The following is an 18,297-nucleotide window of genomic DNA, read 5'->3' as shown; positions in this document are numbered from 1 at the left end:
TTCTTAAGTAGAGGCTAAGGTCATCTGGTACAGGTGAGATTGGAGAGCAGGCGAGATGAAAGCTAATGAGAAATTCTCATTCAATAGAGGTATGTACTTTTAATTAATTTTCTATTAACTAGACCACAATAGAAGTTGAAGTTACCTTGCACAGAACTGTCAAGCAAATGATTACTGTCCATAGCAATGCAAATGAATTTCATTTGAGATAAAATTGATTTCCTTTCTCTAGAAAACATGACATTTTATTGCTCTACATGTAATTAACTAGTTTTATATGCATTAGCAAACTTCAACATCCTGACCACCTATATTCTTTAAATTTCTCTTTTTAACTGGTCTTAATATCTGGGCCTCTTTTTATTTGCTTTTATACAACTATTTTTTCCTAAATTTTTAATGCTTTTAAATGTTTGTCTATGTCCCTTCAATTTTTAAAAGCATTATAATATTATATATATATATATATATATATATATATATATATAAATTGCACCATGGATAGCTTTATATAACACATTCAAAGACTGAGTTCCTCTTAAGAGTTTCCTGAACCTGGAAAACCCAACCAAATAAGCACCCCAACCTTGTGGACTAAAGTAAATATAAACATAAATTAGGTTAACAAAAAAAAACCTTTAGTAAAATGCCTTTTACATTTTGGAAAGTGTAAGTGAGAAATGGAGGCTCATTTAGCATAAATGATAGATTAAGGTTTGCTTCTTGCAACTCAGGTATAAAATCCTGCTGTAAAGAAATCATGCTCTATCCATGGTAAGCCACTTTATCCTCCAAAGACTGCCTAGTTACCCTTTCCGTCTTGTGAAGGCTGAGAAACCAACTTGGGGCTTGGAATGAAATAAAAATGAGTTTAACTAAATGAGAGCTATTGCATCTAAGGGTGAAAACTGTATGGCCCAGAGGCCTCAGCCAGAAAACAAGGGAGGCAGACACCAGTTTCCACTGGGAGCCAAGTCTGGCAGTCCCGGTTATTAAGAAGGATACCTTTTGTCACTCACAGAGAAGTGTTTAATGGTCTATGGTGACATTGTTAGTGCATAAGAAAATAATATACATGATCAAAAAAATAGTTAAAATATCTACATTTACAGAGGAGGTCAACTGAGTCAAACAGCTAATAAGCCTCTCGTGAAAAAGATGCCTCTTGTGGAGTCTATCAGCAGAGCTTGCTGGTAGAGAACTGTTTTCAGAACTTTTTGTTCCTTCTTATCTTATGTGAGGTAAGTACAGACATCGAATGTAACAGGAAATTTTGATATGGCCATGACATCCAATCACATGTAATTTTTGTTATATAATTATTATAAATAAAATAAACACTAATTGTTTTAATGAATTTTTGTTATATTTTTCAAAGTATTATTCCATATAAGATTGAAAATCAGATAAGCAAAATACTGGTTCTTCACAATGATGAAAATTAGTAGATTACACCTGATTTATATAAATTTGTTGTATATTCTGCTGGATATTTTCCTATGTGTGACCATATAAAATATAAAGTGTCTTAAAAATGAAATGTATCCATGATGAAAATCATCTGAATACAGGGAATTAAGCAGAAAAGAAATGTTGGTTTAATAGATTAAAACAATTAAAAAAACAAGATCTCTTTGGATTGTAATCTGGGAGATTAACATTGTATGGTAGCAACAATAAAAAACATTATTTATCTAGCACTGAATTCTCTTCTCTTGAACCCCCTTTAAATCCAAAGGATTTGTTGCCAAATTCCAGTACAGTCTGTTCTACAAAGCATGATGTATACGTTGCTATAAAATCGTCTATCAAAAATCTAGTTACAAAAACCGTTACTTTTGTGACTGAAAACTATCTGGGCCAAAGAGAATACCTAGTCCGATTTTCCCTTTGTTCCCTAAATTACAGAAGAATAATTATGCCTTGTAGAGAACTGCCAGGTGCGTTTACATAATAAAAAATCTGGGGCAGAAAAGAAAAAAAAAACTCAAAGCTCGTTGGAGGGTGAGTTTCTGAGGAGTGTTACGGGTCTGCAATGAAGGCAGTTTCAGGGGAAAAAAGGAGAAAATTATTAGTGTTATGTTTTGAAACACTTCACATTTTTTAAGACATCCAAGTAAAGACTTTGAACTATTTGATATAACTTTTGATTACTGGACTCCATTTCTTTGATCATAACACTGCTTTCAGATTGAATCAGTGGCTCTAGAATTTATGAGTAACTTTCATATAAGCGGTATCATATTTTATGTTTGCAATAACTAACTTTCCCTCAGTATAAAATCTCACTAATGAAGGGTTTTATTAACTTGAGTATTTTGTTTTTACCTGAGAAAAATAAATTGGCTTACCTAAATCAACAGCAATAGTTTATTTGTACTTCAATCTACATACTTATAAGTATTTCAGCTCTAAAATCCTCCTTGACCTTGACCTTGTAATTTTGCTTACGATAAAATTCATAACTATTAAAAGAATGACAACAACCAAAAAACTGTGATGTATACTACAAAGCTTCCAAATTCCCTGACATTCAGTGCTTTGTACCCAGCCAGTGGAAGACCCCATAAAACCTACAGTGCTCCCCACTTGGATAATTCATTTTACATTCACATCAAGTTATACAATCTGACATTAGAAATGCCCAGTTTGGGAAAACTTTGTGTAATAGAAAAGATGCTGCATTGGAACGGAATAAGGTAGAAAGAAATGAGTCAGAAGGGTTAGTGAGATGAGATGAATTCACAAATAATGTGAAGAATGGTGAAAAGCCCAGTCAGAAGGGTATTTCAATGATCAGTATATGGTGAAGGCTTGATATTTGTGTGAATGGGCTAGAAGGGGAGGATTTTAGAACTCTCATAATAAAGAATGGTGTTGTTGTTGTTTAGTTGCTAAGTCCCTCTGACTCTTGCAACCCCATGGACTGTAGCCTGCCAGGCTCCTCTGTCCATGGGATTTCCTATGCAAAAATACTGGCTGCTGCTGCTAAGTCACTTCAGTTGTGTCCGACTCTGTGTGACCCCATAGATGGCAGCCCACCAGGCTCCCCCGTCCCTGGGATTCTCCAGGCAAGAACACTGGAGTGGGTTGCCATTTCCTTCTCCAATGCATGAAAGTGAAAAGTGAAAGTGAAGTCACTCAGTCGTGTCCGACCCTCAGCGACCCCATGGACTGCAGCCTACCAGGCTCCTCTGTCCATGGGATTCTTCAGGCAAGAGTACTAGAGTGTGGTGCCATTGCCTTCTCTGAAAAATACTGGCATAGGTTGTCATTTCCTTCTCCAGCGGATGGCTCTTCCTGACTCAGGGATTGAACCCACAGCTCCTACACTGGCAGGCAGATTCTTTACCACCGTGTCACCAGAAAAGCCCATAATAAAGAATAGCAGGTAACTAATGATTTTAGTGAGAGAAAAGCTAGAAAGAAATTTTAAGAAATATAAATATTATACCCTGGGAAACAAGGAAGACAGTGGCCTTATTGACAGACATTTATTGTTTAAATTAGAAGACTTTTGCCCAAGCTTCCTTTCTGGTATTCCATACCTAAATATCTAAAAGGAGGAAACACTGCATAAAATTATGCAAGATTTTAAAAAAATAGAAGTGACTTATAATTTAGGTTCCAAATTTTAAAACAGAAAATAATAGAACCACTAAAAATATCCACTGCTGCATAGAGCAAAAACTGATGGAACAATAGTAGTAGTCATGGTTACCTGCATGGCATCAGCACACTATTATTATACAATTCATTCCTATGAATAACACAATCATAGCCTAACATAATACAAAATAATCTTGCAACAGTGATACAAAAATACCCAAACCAGAAACTGTTTAAATCAACTAGGCTCACAGCTTCAAAATATAAATTTGCATTTCTTGTGTGAGTAATTCAACTGTTCTATATGTATTTCCTTAATTTTATAATCACACTTCATATTATTCTTGTTAAATCATTAAGTCATGTCTGACTCTTTGCGACACCATGGACTGCAACATGCCAGACTTCCCTGTCCTTCACTATACCAGAGTTTGCTCAAATTCATGTTCATTGAGTCCATGATGCTATCTATCCATCACATTCTCTGCCAGCCCTTTCTCCTCTTGCCTTCAATCTTTCCCAGTATCAGTGAGTCAACTCTTATTAATGAGTCAACTCTTTGCGTCATGTGGGCAAAGGATTGGAGCTTCAGCTTCAGCATTAGTCCAATGAATATTAAGGGTTTATTTCCTTTAGGATTGACTGGTTTGATCTCCTTGCAATCCAAGGGACTCTCAAGAGTCTTCTCCAGCACTACAGTTTGAAAGCATCAATTTTTTGGCAATCAGCCTGCTTTTGGTCCAAATCTCACATTCATACACGACCACTAGAAAAACCATCGCTTTGAGGGTACAGACCTTTGAAGGCAAAGTAATGTCTCTGCTTTTTAATATGCTGTCTAGGTCTGTCATAGCTTTCCTTCCAAAGAACAAGCATCTTTTAATTTCATGTCTGCAGTCACCATCTGCAATGATTTTTGGAACCCAAGAAAATAAAATCTGTCACCGCTTCCTCTTATTCCCCGTTTATATGCCATGAAGGAATGGGACTGGATGCTATGATCTTAGTTTTTTGAATGTTGAGTTTCAAGGCAGCTTTTTCACTCTCCTCTTTTATCTTCATCAAGAGGCTGTTTAGTTCCTCTTCACTTTCTGCCTTTAGCATGGTTATCATCTGCATATCTGAAGTTGTTGATATTTTTCAGACAATCTTGATTTCAGCTTGTGATTCATCCAGCCTGACATTTCACATGATGTACTCTGTATATAAGTTAAATAAGCAGGATGAGAATATACAGCCTTGATATACTGCTTTCCCAATTTGGGACCAGTCAGTTATTCCATGTCCAGTTCTAACTGTTGCTTCTTTACCTGCATACAGGTTTGTCAGGATACAGGTAAGGTGATCCAGCATTCCCATCTCTTTAAAATTTTTCTAGTTTGTTATCATTCACACAGTCAAAGGCTTCCTAAAAAACCTTCATATTGATATTGTTCAGTCACTAAGTTGTGTCTGAGTCTTTGGGACCCCATGGACTGCAGCACACCAGATCTCCCTGTCCCTCACTATTTCCTAGAGTTTACCCAAGTTCATATCCATTGACAAAAAAGCTTCATAGTAAAATGACTAAATTATTCATGGGAGTCCAAAGTTTAAAAAGTATTATTTTGAAAATATATAACCAAATTCAGAAGAAAAACAAAAATCACCCTTTCTTAAATAGGTCAGTTTTATATCAACTGTTTTAAAAAATAACAGTTAAATGCAATTTAAAAATCATTTCACTTTCATTGACTTTTTTTTATTAATATGTTTAAAGATCTCCAAACAGATATTACTGGCAACAAATCCATTAATTCTTGCCTAACATGGAAATAAATTTTGAATTGTTGGAATGTCTTTTTAAAAAAAAAATATTCAATATCTGATCCTCACATTATATTGTAAAATCCTTCTTATCTTGTTATTCAATAAACTGAACATACAAATTTATGCCGGAAACTCCAATTTCAGAATAGCTACACAAATGTATTCCTCCTGAGACTATGGTATTCAGAGTGAACTCTACCACATGTTGAAACACAACTGATATAATTGAATTGGCATGAGTAATGAATGGGTTTTCTTTCACATTAATTATATCCTGGCTATGAGAACAGAACACTATTTATAAATTGACTAACTGCATTAAGCTTATGGAACAGAGGTAGACTAATATGAGGCAGCAGGAGGTAAGATAGGGCTTCCCAGGTGGCGCTAGTGGTAAAGAACCCACCTGCCAATGAAGGAGGGACATAACAGACTTGGGTTTGATCCCTGGGTTGGGAAGATCCCTTGGAGGAGGTCATGGTAACTCACTCCAGCATTCTTGCCTGGAGAATCCCATGTAGAGAGGAGCCTGGTAGGCTCCGGTCCATAGGACTGCAAAGAGTAAGACATGACTGAAGTGACTTGGCATGCAGTAGGTAAGATGCTCAATATATTAATAGTACTTGGTTTTGAATCTGAAAATTTAGATTACATTCTGATTCTGAACCCATTTGACTTCAGACAAGTCACTTAACTTCTTTGAGCCTTAATTTCTTTACGGATAAATTGAGGGAGTAGATGCTAAATGACTCAGTCTGGTACTAAAACATTATGACCAAAAATCATTCTGTATACTAGTCACACAGCTCTTTAGTTTCTAGGAATTGCATACAAAGTTTTGCCAATATCTTCTCTCTGCCAATTTGTCTCAGCTCTTACATGCATTCAGCAAACTCCAGATCACAAATTATGCCAGTGAACATTTTGAACCTGACAAAGTGAAGTGTACTATTTTGAAATATCTGCACAATATCCAGCAAAACAACTAAAGGTATTATGGGCTTTTCAAAATCAAACATCTCAGCTAACTCTGCAGTGACTTATCCCCATATTCAACTATGGGTCTTTTTCTTTTGGAGAATTCTGTTACATTGCTGCATCCTAGAGTAGTAAATGAACCTTGGAATACACTATATATACCATTTCTGTGCTTTTATAGTCGAGATGAAACTTCTCAGATAGGAAATAGTTAGCTATTACTTTGCAAATGAAATTGAAATGCAGGGGTTGTACATCCACTTATCCCAACCCTGGCCTCTGGAAATTGGTAAGGATTTTGGGGAAAAAAAAAATACAGGATAGCAGTGTGAAAACAATGGTAATTGGTTATCTTGTGTAATAACTATATCTCAAATCACTACTGAAGACTTCTTCAGAATTAGACTGATTCACATTTAAGAATTGAGTTGACTTCTATCTTAGCATGGACTCCAGCTGTGCCCATATAGAAAGCAGTGTGATCAGCTGATTTTTAACAATTGTTGGCTTTATCTTCCTCTATCATTTTTATGAATATATTGTTCCCAACAAAACATTTGGTTCACTTTCCTTTTTTTCTCATCCAATTGTTTATTGTTCATAGATCTAGCTTGAAGATATCCTCCAATATGAGATGAAAAGGCAGCAGCTAATTTGCTTCCCTGAATATGGCACAAGAGCTTTTAAGTCCGTGAAAGGCAGGGTCAATAAAACTTTAACAACATAGCCCTTGAAGGGAAATAACTGTGGATTCCAGTCCCTTCTCGAGTATTTATAACAAAGGACTTCATCTTTTGTATCATCACTAAAGATGAATTGCTAAAATAAATTTGTAAACTGTTGTTCATTGTGAAGCTTATTATATCTTCCTATATTTACTTTATAACTTAAGTTAAGCACTTAAAAAGTATGGCCTTATCTATACATTACATTCAAAAATCATTTATATAATGGTTGCTTAGAAGTGCTTTAAATTTATATATATTATAAAATTTTTACATTTAAAAATCCTTATTTTTTATCCAAAGAAGTTTCACATTGTTTCCTGGTGATACAGCAAATCCTTTATCTAAAGCACAATAGTAGTAGCAGTATTTTTGAGTAAAAAACCTCTATCTTCTCTTTGTCTACAAATGAAATGACCTCCTTTCAAACTACCACTTCTTTGAGTCAGTGTAGAAATTGTCCCATGATGTTTCACGGTACCCTTGGTAATCTTTCTTGTAATTATCTGGCAAAGGAAACTCATAAGAGTAGGGATGTGCTTTCTGGGATACCATATGCATTGCATCATTATACAAAGAAACTGTGAGAACCTTCAGAAGAGACTTAGACTTGCCTAAGGCCACAGTATTGGAACTGAGATCTTCTGGGATGTGGACCAGCCATCTTTCTCATTAGACTCAGCTCCTTGCTGCTTCCATCACAGTTACAAAAGAAAGTAGGAAATGATTCATCTTTGTATAGTCATATAAAAATGATTCTTTCTTCCCATTTCATTCAAATGGGCTTAGGTAGAACAGCTGCTGCTGCTAAGTCGCTTCAGTCATGTCCGACCCTGTGCGACCCCATAGACGGCAGCCCACCAGGCTCCCCCGTCCCTGGGATTCTCCAGGCAAGAACACTGGAGTGGGTTGCCATTTCCTTCTCCGATGCATGAAAGTGAAAAGTGAAAGTGAAGTTGCCCAGTCGTGTCCGAGTCCTAGCGACCTCATGGACTGCAGCCCACCAGGCTCCTCCATCCATGGGATTTTCCAGGCAAGAGTACTGGAGTGGGGTGCCATTGCTTTCTCCAAGGTAGAACAGAGAAGTAGGCAATTATCTCCTTTTCTATCTCAGGTGTCTCTAGAGGGTGTGAGCCTCTGTTTGAAGGGTATTTCTCTCCTATTTGCCCTCCCTTCCCAGGAGTGTTATAGGGTTGGATTTAAATGACTGGATTCACAGAGAGGATCTTCAAAAGACAAAAAGACACCAGAATTGCCCATAGAGTCCTATAAAGTGCTCCAGGAGCATGCAACAATGGAGTCCTGCTCTCCGTTCACCTGCTCTGCACTCACTCAGTTCCTGTGTTAACAATACTAGATTGTTTCCTGTTTAAAAGTTATTAACTAAATACTAGGAAAGATTTTTTACAAAATAAATCATTTTAATTTATATTCTGCATATTATACCTGTTTCAGGTTCTCAGTAAGCATTTGTTGACTGAACGAGCAAATACTCTTATACTGTTAGCATTACAGCTCTAATAGCCTGCACTGAATAGAATCACAGAGTCCCCCTTATGATGACCACATTCCCAGTGAAGTTTTCTTTATTGAGCCTTTTCTATTTGTTATGATCTATGTGACTATGCGTGCTTAGTCATTCAGTCATGGCTGACTCTTTGAGACCCTTTAACTGAAGCCTGCCAGGCTCTCATGTCCATGGGATTTTTCAGCAAAGGATACTGGAATAGGCTGCCATTTTCTTCTCCAGAGGATCTTCCAGGCACAGGAATTGAACCCGCCTCTCCTATGTCTCCTGCATTGCAGGTGGATTCGTTACCTGCTGAGCTATTGGGGAAGCCCCTATGTAATGAGCACCAAATGTCATAATCAGATTATTCAGCAAGAAGAAAATACATAACTGGGACTAAACATGAGAAAATTTGGTCTGTCCATTATTGATATAAAATAATTTGAAGAACCAATTAATATCCCCTATAATTACATAATGTGAATATTCTTTAAGGAAATCACTCACTTATCACTTAGTATCAGTTTTCTGGATGAATATGTGCTAAGTGTCTAACAGTCTCCAGCCTTGAAGAGGTCAAAGCTTGCAGATAGACAGATGGGGAAGGAAGCTTTGTCTAGTGAAGAACGGACTGCAAGAGACCAGCCAAAGTCCTGGAAGCACAGAAAAGGTAATGGTACTTGTGGGCTGTCACAGGAGGTTCCAGGGAAAGAATTAGTGGAGACAGGTGGAGTTTACAGAAGAAAAGAAAACAGAAAGACATTGCAGAGAAAGAAAGTGGAATAAACAAAGGCACTGTAGTATAGAAGTAGAAGATGTGCTCGTGAATAAAATGACATTCAACAGGGGAAAAATGTAGAGCATTTAGGAAAATAATTGGATAAGATCATGCCCCATTAGCAGTTTTCAATATTATCCTGTAAGAAATATAGAGACATATTTGAATTTTAACCAAGGAGGGATGGTGGAAGAGAAAGAGAATTGTGTCTAATCTGTCTCCTCCTTTTCCTTTTCTACCACTGTTACACATTCTAACTGACTTTTATTTTACGCTGACTCTTAGTCTTCATACCTTGAGATATTCTGGAGTGGGAATTAACTGGAATTTATGACAAATCTAATGTAGTGTAAGGGAGGCGGAAATCTAAAAGAACATTATGGGAATTCTTGAAGACATGGATGGATGTTGACACCATTAAAGAGACACAAATTATTCAGGAGTCAAAACACAGTGTGGCTGTGCAGAGTATGGAAGGTAACGTAAAGCATTTATTTGGATCATCTGGTACTTGAAATACCCGAATGTTCTTTGCAGGAATGGGAAAGAAATGAAATGCCAAGAAAGGGAAGAGTTTGGAGCCTGGTGGTGGAGTTATAGGGGTCCCTAGCATACAGATGGAGAAGGTGATGGCACCCCACTCCAGTACTCTTGCCTAGAAAATCCCATGGATGGAGGAGCCTGGTGGGCTGCAGTCCATGGGGTCGCGAAGAGTCGGACATGACTGAGAGACTTCACTTTCACTTTTAACTTTCATGCATTGGAGAAGGAAATGGCAGCCCACTCCAGTGTTCTTGCCTGGAGAATCCCAGGGACAGGGGAGCCTGGTGGGCTGCCGTCTATGGGATCACGCAGAGTTGGACACGACTGAAGCGACTTAGCAGCAGCAGCAGCTAGCATACAGACCATGACCATATGTGTGATTGTATAAGAGTATCTGTTTGCTGTACACCTGAAACTAACACAATATTGCAAATCAACTATACTACATTCTTTTTAAAAAGAGGATTATAAAATAAGGAGAAAAAAGAACCTTGACTAAAACCCTGGAGAGTACTGAGGAGATGAAATCAGATTGAGGGAAATATTAATACTATGTACACAAAAGAAGAGAACATTTCAAGAAGACCTGAGTCAGCAGCAACAATGCTACAGAGGACAAGGGAGATGAGACCACAGAGAACCTACTGGATTTTGCAAATTAGGAGCTAACTTTTGTTACCACCAAACCTGTTTTAGCTCACTAGTAGGCTGAGGTATGAAGAAGATCTGAGCAAGAGCAGGCAGGAAGTATGAAATTCTTTCCCCAAAAGTCAGTTCACAACATAAATGGGAAACCAGTAAAATTATTGGATTGGATACCTTTTGATGCTATTTTTCTTTTCAGACTTTAAAGGTTCATTTGGAATTTCATCAAGAAACTGGGTATTTACCTTGGAATCATCCTACAGACCTATGACCAAAGCACTTACCTACTGAAATAATCAAATTATCTTCACATTATTCTTCTACAGTCCATTGTGTAATGATGTATTGTTGCTGTACATAAAATATGCATCAATCAAAATCGCAAATGATTACCTCACCTAAACATAAAATTTATTGTTAATAATGCTTATATGTTAATTATATGTTAATATTATATGTTAATTATGCTACATTATTAACAAAGTATATGTTAATAATGTTACTTAGACATTTAAATGCATCATAGTATGTATAATTATAAAATTACATATAAAATTGTAATTTAAGACAAGTGTATTTTGAGTTATGATGACCTTCACCACCATCTGGATAATGTATCTATCATTTAGTTTGTGTCATGTATATTTCTTCAAAGATGACATACTGATGGCCAAAAGGCACATGAAAAAAATGTTCAATATCACTAATTATTAGAGAAATACAAATCAAAACTACCATGAGATATCACTTCATACCAGTTAGAATGTCCACCACCAAAAAGTCTACAAAAACTAAATGCTGGAGATGGAAAGGGTTTCCTCCAACACTATTGGTAGGAATGTAAATTGGTATAGCCACTGTGGAAAACAGTATGGGGTTTCCTTAAAAATCTAAAAATAGAGCTACCATATTATCCAGCAATCTCACTCCTGGGCACACGTACAGAAAAAAAAAAAAACATGGTTCAAAAGGATACATGCACCCAAAATATTCACTGTAATGCTGTTTACAGTAGCCAAGACATGGAAGCAACCTAGATGTCCATCGACAGATGAATGGATAAAGATGTCATACATATATACAATGGAATATTACTTGGCCATTACAAACATTTTGAAATAGTGTCATTGCAGCAATATGGATGGACCTGGAGATTATTATACCAAGTGAAGTAGTATAGTATGTCAGAGGTAAGTGAAGTAAGTGAGAAAGACAAATATATCACTTAAATGCAGCACCTAACAACAAAAAAAGGATACACATGAATTTATTTACAAAACAGAAAGAGACTCAAAGACTTAGGAAATGAACTTATGGCGACCATGAGGGAAAAGTCAAGGAGAGGGTGAGACTGGGAATTTGGGACTGACATGTATGTGTGTATGTTAGTTGCTTGGTCCTGTCCAACTCTTCACAACCCTGTGGACTGTACCTGATCAGGCTTCTCTGGCCATGGAATTTTCCAGGTAAGAATACTGGAGTGGGTTGCCATTCCCTTCTCCAGGGGATCTTCCTAACTCAGGGATTGAATCCCACTCTCCTACATCACAGGCAGATCCTTTATAGTCTGAGTCACCAAGGAAGCCCAACATGTATGCATTGCCATATTTAAAATAGAAAACCAACAAAGTCCTATGCACAGGGAACTCTCCTCAATATTCTGTACTAATCTAAATGGGAAAAGAATTTGAAAACTAAATAAATACATGTGTATGTATAACTGAATCATTTTGCTGTATACCTGAAACTAACACATTGTTAATTATACTCTAATATAAAATAAAAAATATCTTAAATTAGGAGAGAATCAGTGAAGGAATATTTAATAACAATTGTTGCAGATGTTGATGTCTTTTTGAGTCTTCTTGGGACAGCAGGTTTATGTTCAAAGACAGTTCCATTCCAAGAGTCTTCTAGAACCTTGAATTCTTTCTTAGCAAATAACATTTCTCAGTCCTACTCAAGGAAATAATGAAAATACTGAATAATCAAGGGATTTCTCATTTATGTATTGAGTTAAGAAAGATATTTTATTTTTAAGTATCACTGAGGGATGAAACAAAGAATATAGTTGTTAACAAATTTTCAAAGGGATTAGACTAAATAGAATGTTAATTAGGTGCCTAAAGAAAATATGTGGAAGTAAATTTTTTTCTAGTAACCATTAGAACATACACAAACCTCCCTTCTGATTATCCCTTTGTGAATTTTCTGAATTGAATGTTAAAAATTAAATCATCTTTTCATAAAAAGGAAAAACATTTTGATATACTGATTCATTTGTCCCCTATTCGCCATAAAATGCTATTTTTAAATTTCAAACAGCTATTCATTTTTTTACTAAGAAAAGTATCAACATTTTAAAGAATAAGATGATAAAAATGCTTTGATTACAATTAATCGTTGTGTACACTGAATGAGAAACAGAATCTTTATTGGAGAAGCAGCAATCAAATCAGTAGATGCTACAAAACAAGTTATAAAAAGTTCTTTAATTATGAATTGCCCTTGTCCACACTTTCCTCTTTCAATCATTCAAATTATAAATCTAGTTGAAAAAAAATCAATAAAACATAATGAATAAGCAAATTATTTTCCTCTAGTGCTAGTCTTTAGGTTAAAATAGGGACAGCAACTTTACATACCATTGTATGAGACATTTTAGTGCTAATATGAAATATGTATTATTTTTATAAAAAATTTTAGGTAAATTGTACTGTTTTAATTTTATCAGTAATGAACAGGAGCCTAGGATGATTCTCTGAAAATATATTGATAATCTCTAAAGCATAAATTATTGGCTTTGTTCTAAAATTGACGGAAATCTTGTGATTGCTCTATATGCCATTCAAACAATATTTTCAAGTGTCCTGCCACAGGTTGAGAAATTCTGAACAAAAAAGAGAATAAAGTTATGGCTAAATACTAATAGCAAATGATTGCTTCAGATGAACTAAACATCCCACATGTTTTCCTTAATGGTTAAACATATTTAACAAAATCTTGGTAGTCTTATTGGAAAAGCCATTTTACTTCTATTTTACTGAGAAGTATTTGCAGCCAGCAGAGTTAATGCAGGCTCATTAAGGAAGCCACAGCACTCTGTGCATTAGGACTCTGCACTTACCCCTGCTTTTAGCCCAATTATCCCATATTGTGGGATGAGGAAGACCATTGTTCCTGCTCACTAGTTCTCTTGACATTTTATGTCTCTGTGAGCTTACCATCAATTTATCCAGGGTTTTTCAAAATTAACCAATCTTAAGTAGCACTCTGGAACTTTAAAAATCAGATTTCTAGACCCCTTCCTCACAGGATTATGATTTGCTGAACTTAGGGTAGGGTGTCTGAATCTACATTTTAACAAAGTGGCAAGGTACCTTTTAAGATTAAGTAAATTTGGAAATAACATCTACTTCTCTGCTCTTCTTACATCCTGGGGATGCTCTCTCTCATGCATTGTGATTCTAGTCCATGGAATAGTCTTTTCTCTGCATTTCTGCATCTAGTGTGTCTTCTTTTTTCCATTTCTTGCATACTTGGAGTTGACACTCGCATGCTTTCATTTTGAAGGGCAAATCCCACTTTTCCACTTTCTTCTTCAATATCCTGTGGGATTAGAGTATCTTCCCCCAAAGCTCTGAGGTTTATGAGCAGAAAATGAGTAGGGGACTTGCTTCTACTAGATGAGTAGAAGACTAGGGCTTCCCTGGTGGCTCAGTCAGTAAAGAATCTGACTACAATGCAGGAGATCTGGGTTCGAACCCTGGGTCAGGAAGATCCGTTGGAGAAGGAAATGGCAACCCACTCCAATATTCTTGCCTGGGAAATCCCATGGACAGAGGAGTCTGTCAGGCTACAGTCCATGTGATGCAAGAGTTGGACATGACTTTTCAACTAAACCACTACCACAACCAGAGGACTAGCTAGGATTAAATGGACAGGAGGATACTAGGAATAATAGATGCTCAGAACAGGAGGACTAGAGATGACATACCTGGGGCAGAGTATGGATGTGAGTAGGAGGAGCAAAATTTAAAAAACAGGGTGGAAACATAAGGTTTTAGCTAGTGACCTTACCTGGAAGGCATAGTGCCTCTGCCTGGTAATACTAAGAGTGTTAAAGGGGAAGATAGTCCTCTCCAGGAGTGAGAGACTAAAAAGGGTATTGGTACCAAGACATGCATAGAATTTCAATCACATCCCTTATTAACTGGATATGATGATAACCATAAAAAGTGACCACTCTAAATAAACAGTCTCCTGACTGGAGTGCAGGAGACACAGTTTCAATCCCTGGGTTGGGAAGATCCCCTGGAGAAGGGAATGGCAACCCACTCCAGTATTCTTGCCTGGAGAATTCCATGATCAGAGGAGACTGGCAGGCTGTAGCCCAGGGGATCGCAAAGAATCAGACAGGACTGAGCAACTAACACTTTCACTAAATATAAAGAAGTGATGACAGATTAAAAAAAATGATGCCAACTTAAAGGTTGATTAGATGGTTCTAAGGGTATCTCCCAAATCTAGTTTGGGATGGTGGCCCCCAGGTCACATTTTAAACATTCCGAATGTGTATCAGTAAAACACATACTGCTTTTAAAATGTTATACACAACATTTCTAATAAAGAATTGCATTCAATATGCTAGACAGTCTAGTTTATACAAACACACACACACACACACACACACACACACACACACACCCCTATGTGCACAAATCTTTTACCGTGCCCATCTGTTGAGTCAGATGGAAGGAAACTACAGATGTCTTCCAACCTAAATGTCATGGTAGTGAGGGCATCAGTCTTGGCTCCCTACCAATCAATTCTACTTTATATCTCATTATGTCAAGATTTTCAAATTCCCCTTGAGGCCATTCACACACTCTTGCTACTTAATAGAGTAGTGATTTGTTCTTTGTCAATCTATGTTGCAAATGTTTTAAATAATGTAACCAGAAAAAAAAGTCATACTACTGCTTTAAAGTAAATAGCCTGTGATGGCTAGACTCTATGTATAGGAAAGACTGTAAATGCTGAAAATTTTAAATTATTATATTTCAACTGAATTATTTCACAACCTGCCATTCAGAGTTGTCATCCAAAGGCACAATGTATTGGTTCAGGTAGGCATGGTAAAGGTAATCTTAATATGTGATTAAAAAAAAAAAAAACAACACTTGAGGGAGATAGATAATGGTGTCTGTTCACTAAAATGTATCAGAAGGATAGTTCAAGGACATTAAATATGCAGGAGAATCATGGTCAAGAGCCAGTAAAAAAGAATCACATAAAAGAGCATTTTGTGTGTGAACACTAGCAATGGGATGTGCCAGCTGAAACCAATGCAATTTTTTTCCCCAAAGGATGAAAGGTTTAACCTTATACGATACAAACTCCTTATGCAAAAACACAAATATAAAGTCACTATTTTTGTGCAAAAATACAAGAGGGATGCATAAAATATTTTCTTTGAAAATACATAGAATTTGCAATCCAGAGACTTTCACTATTTCCTATATTATTAACACCCTGTTGGCATTATATATTTGTTAAAATTAAGGAACCAGTATTGATACAAATGATCTACTAAAGTTCACAGCTAATTCATATTCTCTTAGTTTTTACTGAATGCCCATTTCTGTTCCAGGATCTCATTCCCGACACCACATTATATTTAGTCATGATATTTTTTGAGATCCTCTATACTGTAACAGTGTCTCAGGCTTTCCTTGTTTTAGATGACCCTGACAGTTTTGAATATTGGTCAGATATCTGCAGAATGTCTTTCACTGGGAATTGTCTGGTTTCCCCATTATCAAGCTAATGTTATAGGGTTTGGGAGGAAAATCACAGAGGTAAACAGCTATCCTTATTACACCATAACAAAGGTATATATTATCAACATAATTTATCATTACTAGTATAAACCTTCTCACCTGGCTAAAGAGATATCTGTCAGGTTTATCTACTGCGTGATTTACTCTTTTTCCTCCTTTCCACATTATACTGTGGAAGAAAGTCACAATGCACAGCCTGGAATGAAGGAATGGCAGTTATGTTCCTCTTCCTTGATAGCTAAATATCTACATTAATTATTTGGGATTCTACTGCACAAGAGATTTATCTATGCTTTCATTTGTTTCTTTACCCAATCATTTATATCATCTGGACTAATTGGCATTTGTTTTGTACTTTGGGTGATAATCCACTATACTTTATATATTGTGTTGGTCAAATTATTCCAGTTTTGGACTTTTCAGTTGACTCATATGTCTCCTTGACATACAATCATCAATGACATGTATTTGGTTTGTTTTTTGAGTACTTCCTTACTTTCTAGCATATCAAGATGCTCCAAGATAATCTTGTATATTTTCTGCCAAGCCCTAGAATCAGTCCATCAAGCATTTCTCTAATTGTCCTTGGTTTCTTTATTTGGAGAAGCGTATTAGAAACCAAGACATGGGTGCTTGTGTGCTTATTGCTACTGGGGTGTCATTGCCTTCTAGGCTCTCTCAGCTGACAAAGCAAGATAATATATTTATGTATACTATCCTGTGTGCATATGTATGTCTGTGTGTGTTTACTGCTCCCCTAAACATACTTCTCCTCTTACTTATCTATAATCTCCCACTCAAACAGTAAGAAACTCAACTCTACTATTTGCCATCCATTATTCAGTTAAGTGCTTAATTCCCTGCTGCTGCTGCTGCTAAGTCACTTCAGTCGTGTCTGACTCTGTGTGACCCCATAGACGGCAGCCCACCAGGCTCCCCCGTCCCTGGGATTCTCCAGGCAAGAACACTGGAGTGGGCTGCCATTTCCTTCTCCAATGCATGAAAGTGAAAAGTGAAAGTGAAGTCGCTCAGTCGTGTCCGACCCTCAGCGACCTCATGGACTGCAGCCTACCAGGCTCCTCCATCCATGGGATTTGCCAGGCAAGAGTACTGGAGTGGGGTGCCATTGCCTTCTCCAGCTTAATTCCCTAGTAGTTCATTTTTAGACTTAGAGCCAAACCCTGTTGTTTCCAGAATTTTTATTGTGTATAAATAGCATCTGGCATTTAATTTAATGTTAAATAGAAATATACCTTTCTTTATTCTCTCATGCCTACATCACTAGAAACATATGTTTTAACAAGCAAGCAAAGTCTTCCTCTGAGATTTGATATTGTTTCTTCATTTGGTGTTATAACCAGTGGGAATGAAATTACAAATAGGTTATGTTCCAAATATTTGTTTTCCAGTCAGTCATTTGGAACTTGTGGCTTTTGTTTTAATTGAAACACTTTACAAATAATGGTAAGATTTCTAGGCTAGCTCACAAAGGCCTATTTAACCCAGAATATAATTGAAGGGTATATAATTGCAATTAAAAATGATAGAATGTAACATTAGTAAGTAGAAAGGGAAACATTAAAACAAATAAGAAGTAGTGTTATATTAATCTTAGATATAATTGCTTAGGCAAAGAAAGCAAGGCCTGAGAGTAAGAAGTCTACTAAATGCAGAGAAAACATCTGTGAAGGGGCAAACCAACATGATGAATTCTGAGATGGCTACAACACACAGAGTGTGATGTAGAGTTCTAATAAGCCTGGGCAGGCGAGCCTTCCAATTATTGTAGCCTTCATGTGCCATGCCAAGAAGATGGGGTTTAAGTTTAGGGGAATGGGAAGTTAATGATGAATTGTA

At 36.6% G+C, this 18,297-nt stretch overlaps 1 long non-coding RNA gene across 1 annotated transcript; it reads left to right on the top strand.

Moving 5' to 3' along the window:
• The first annotated feature begins 25 nt into the window (after positions 1 to 25).
• On the top strand, positions 26 to 11,089 carry LOC129659366 (uncharacterized). The gene is made up of 3 exons (XR_008718031.1): positions 26 to 89; positions 1,113 to 1,241; positions 10,797 to 11,089. It is a non-coding gene; the product is annotated as an uncharacterized LOC129659366 (long non-coding RNA).
• Positions 11,090 to 18,297: the final 7,208 nt, after the last annotated feature.

Source organism: Bubalus kerabau, chromosome 8 (assembly GCF_029407905.1).
Source record: "Bubalus kerabau isolate K-KA32 ecotype Philippines breed swamp buffalo chromosome 8, PCC_UOA_SB_1v2, whole genome shotgun sequence".
In the NCBI taxonomy this organism is placed as follows: domain Eukaryota; kingdom Metazoa; phylum Chordata; class Mammalia; order Artiodactyla; family Bovidae; genus Bubalus; species Bubalus kerabau.
Note: the sequence above shows the minus strand (reverse complement) of the source record. Positions and strands in the feature narration are given on the sequence as shown.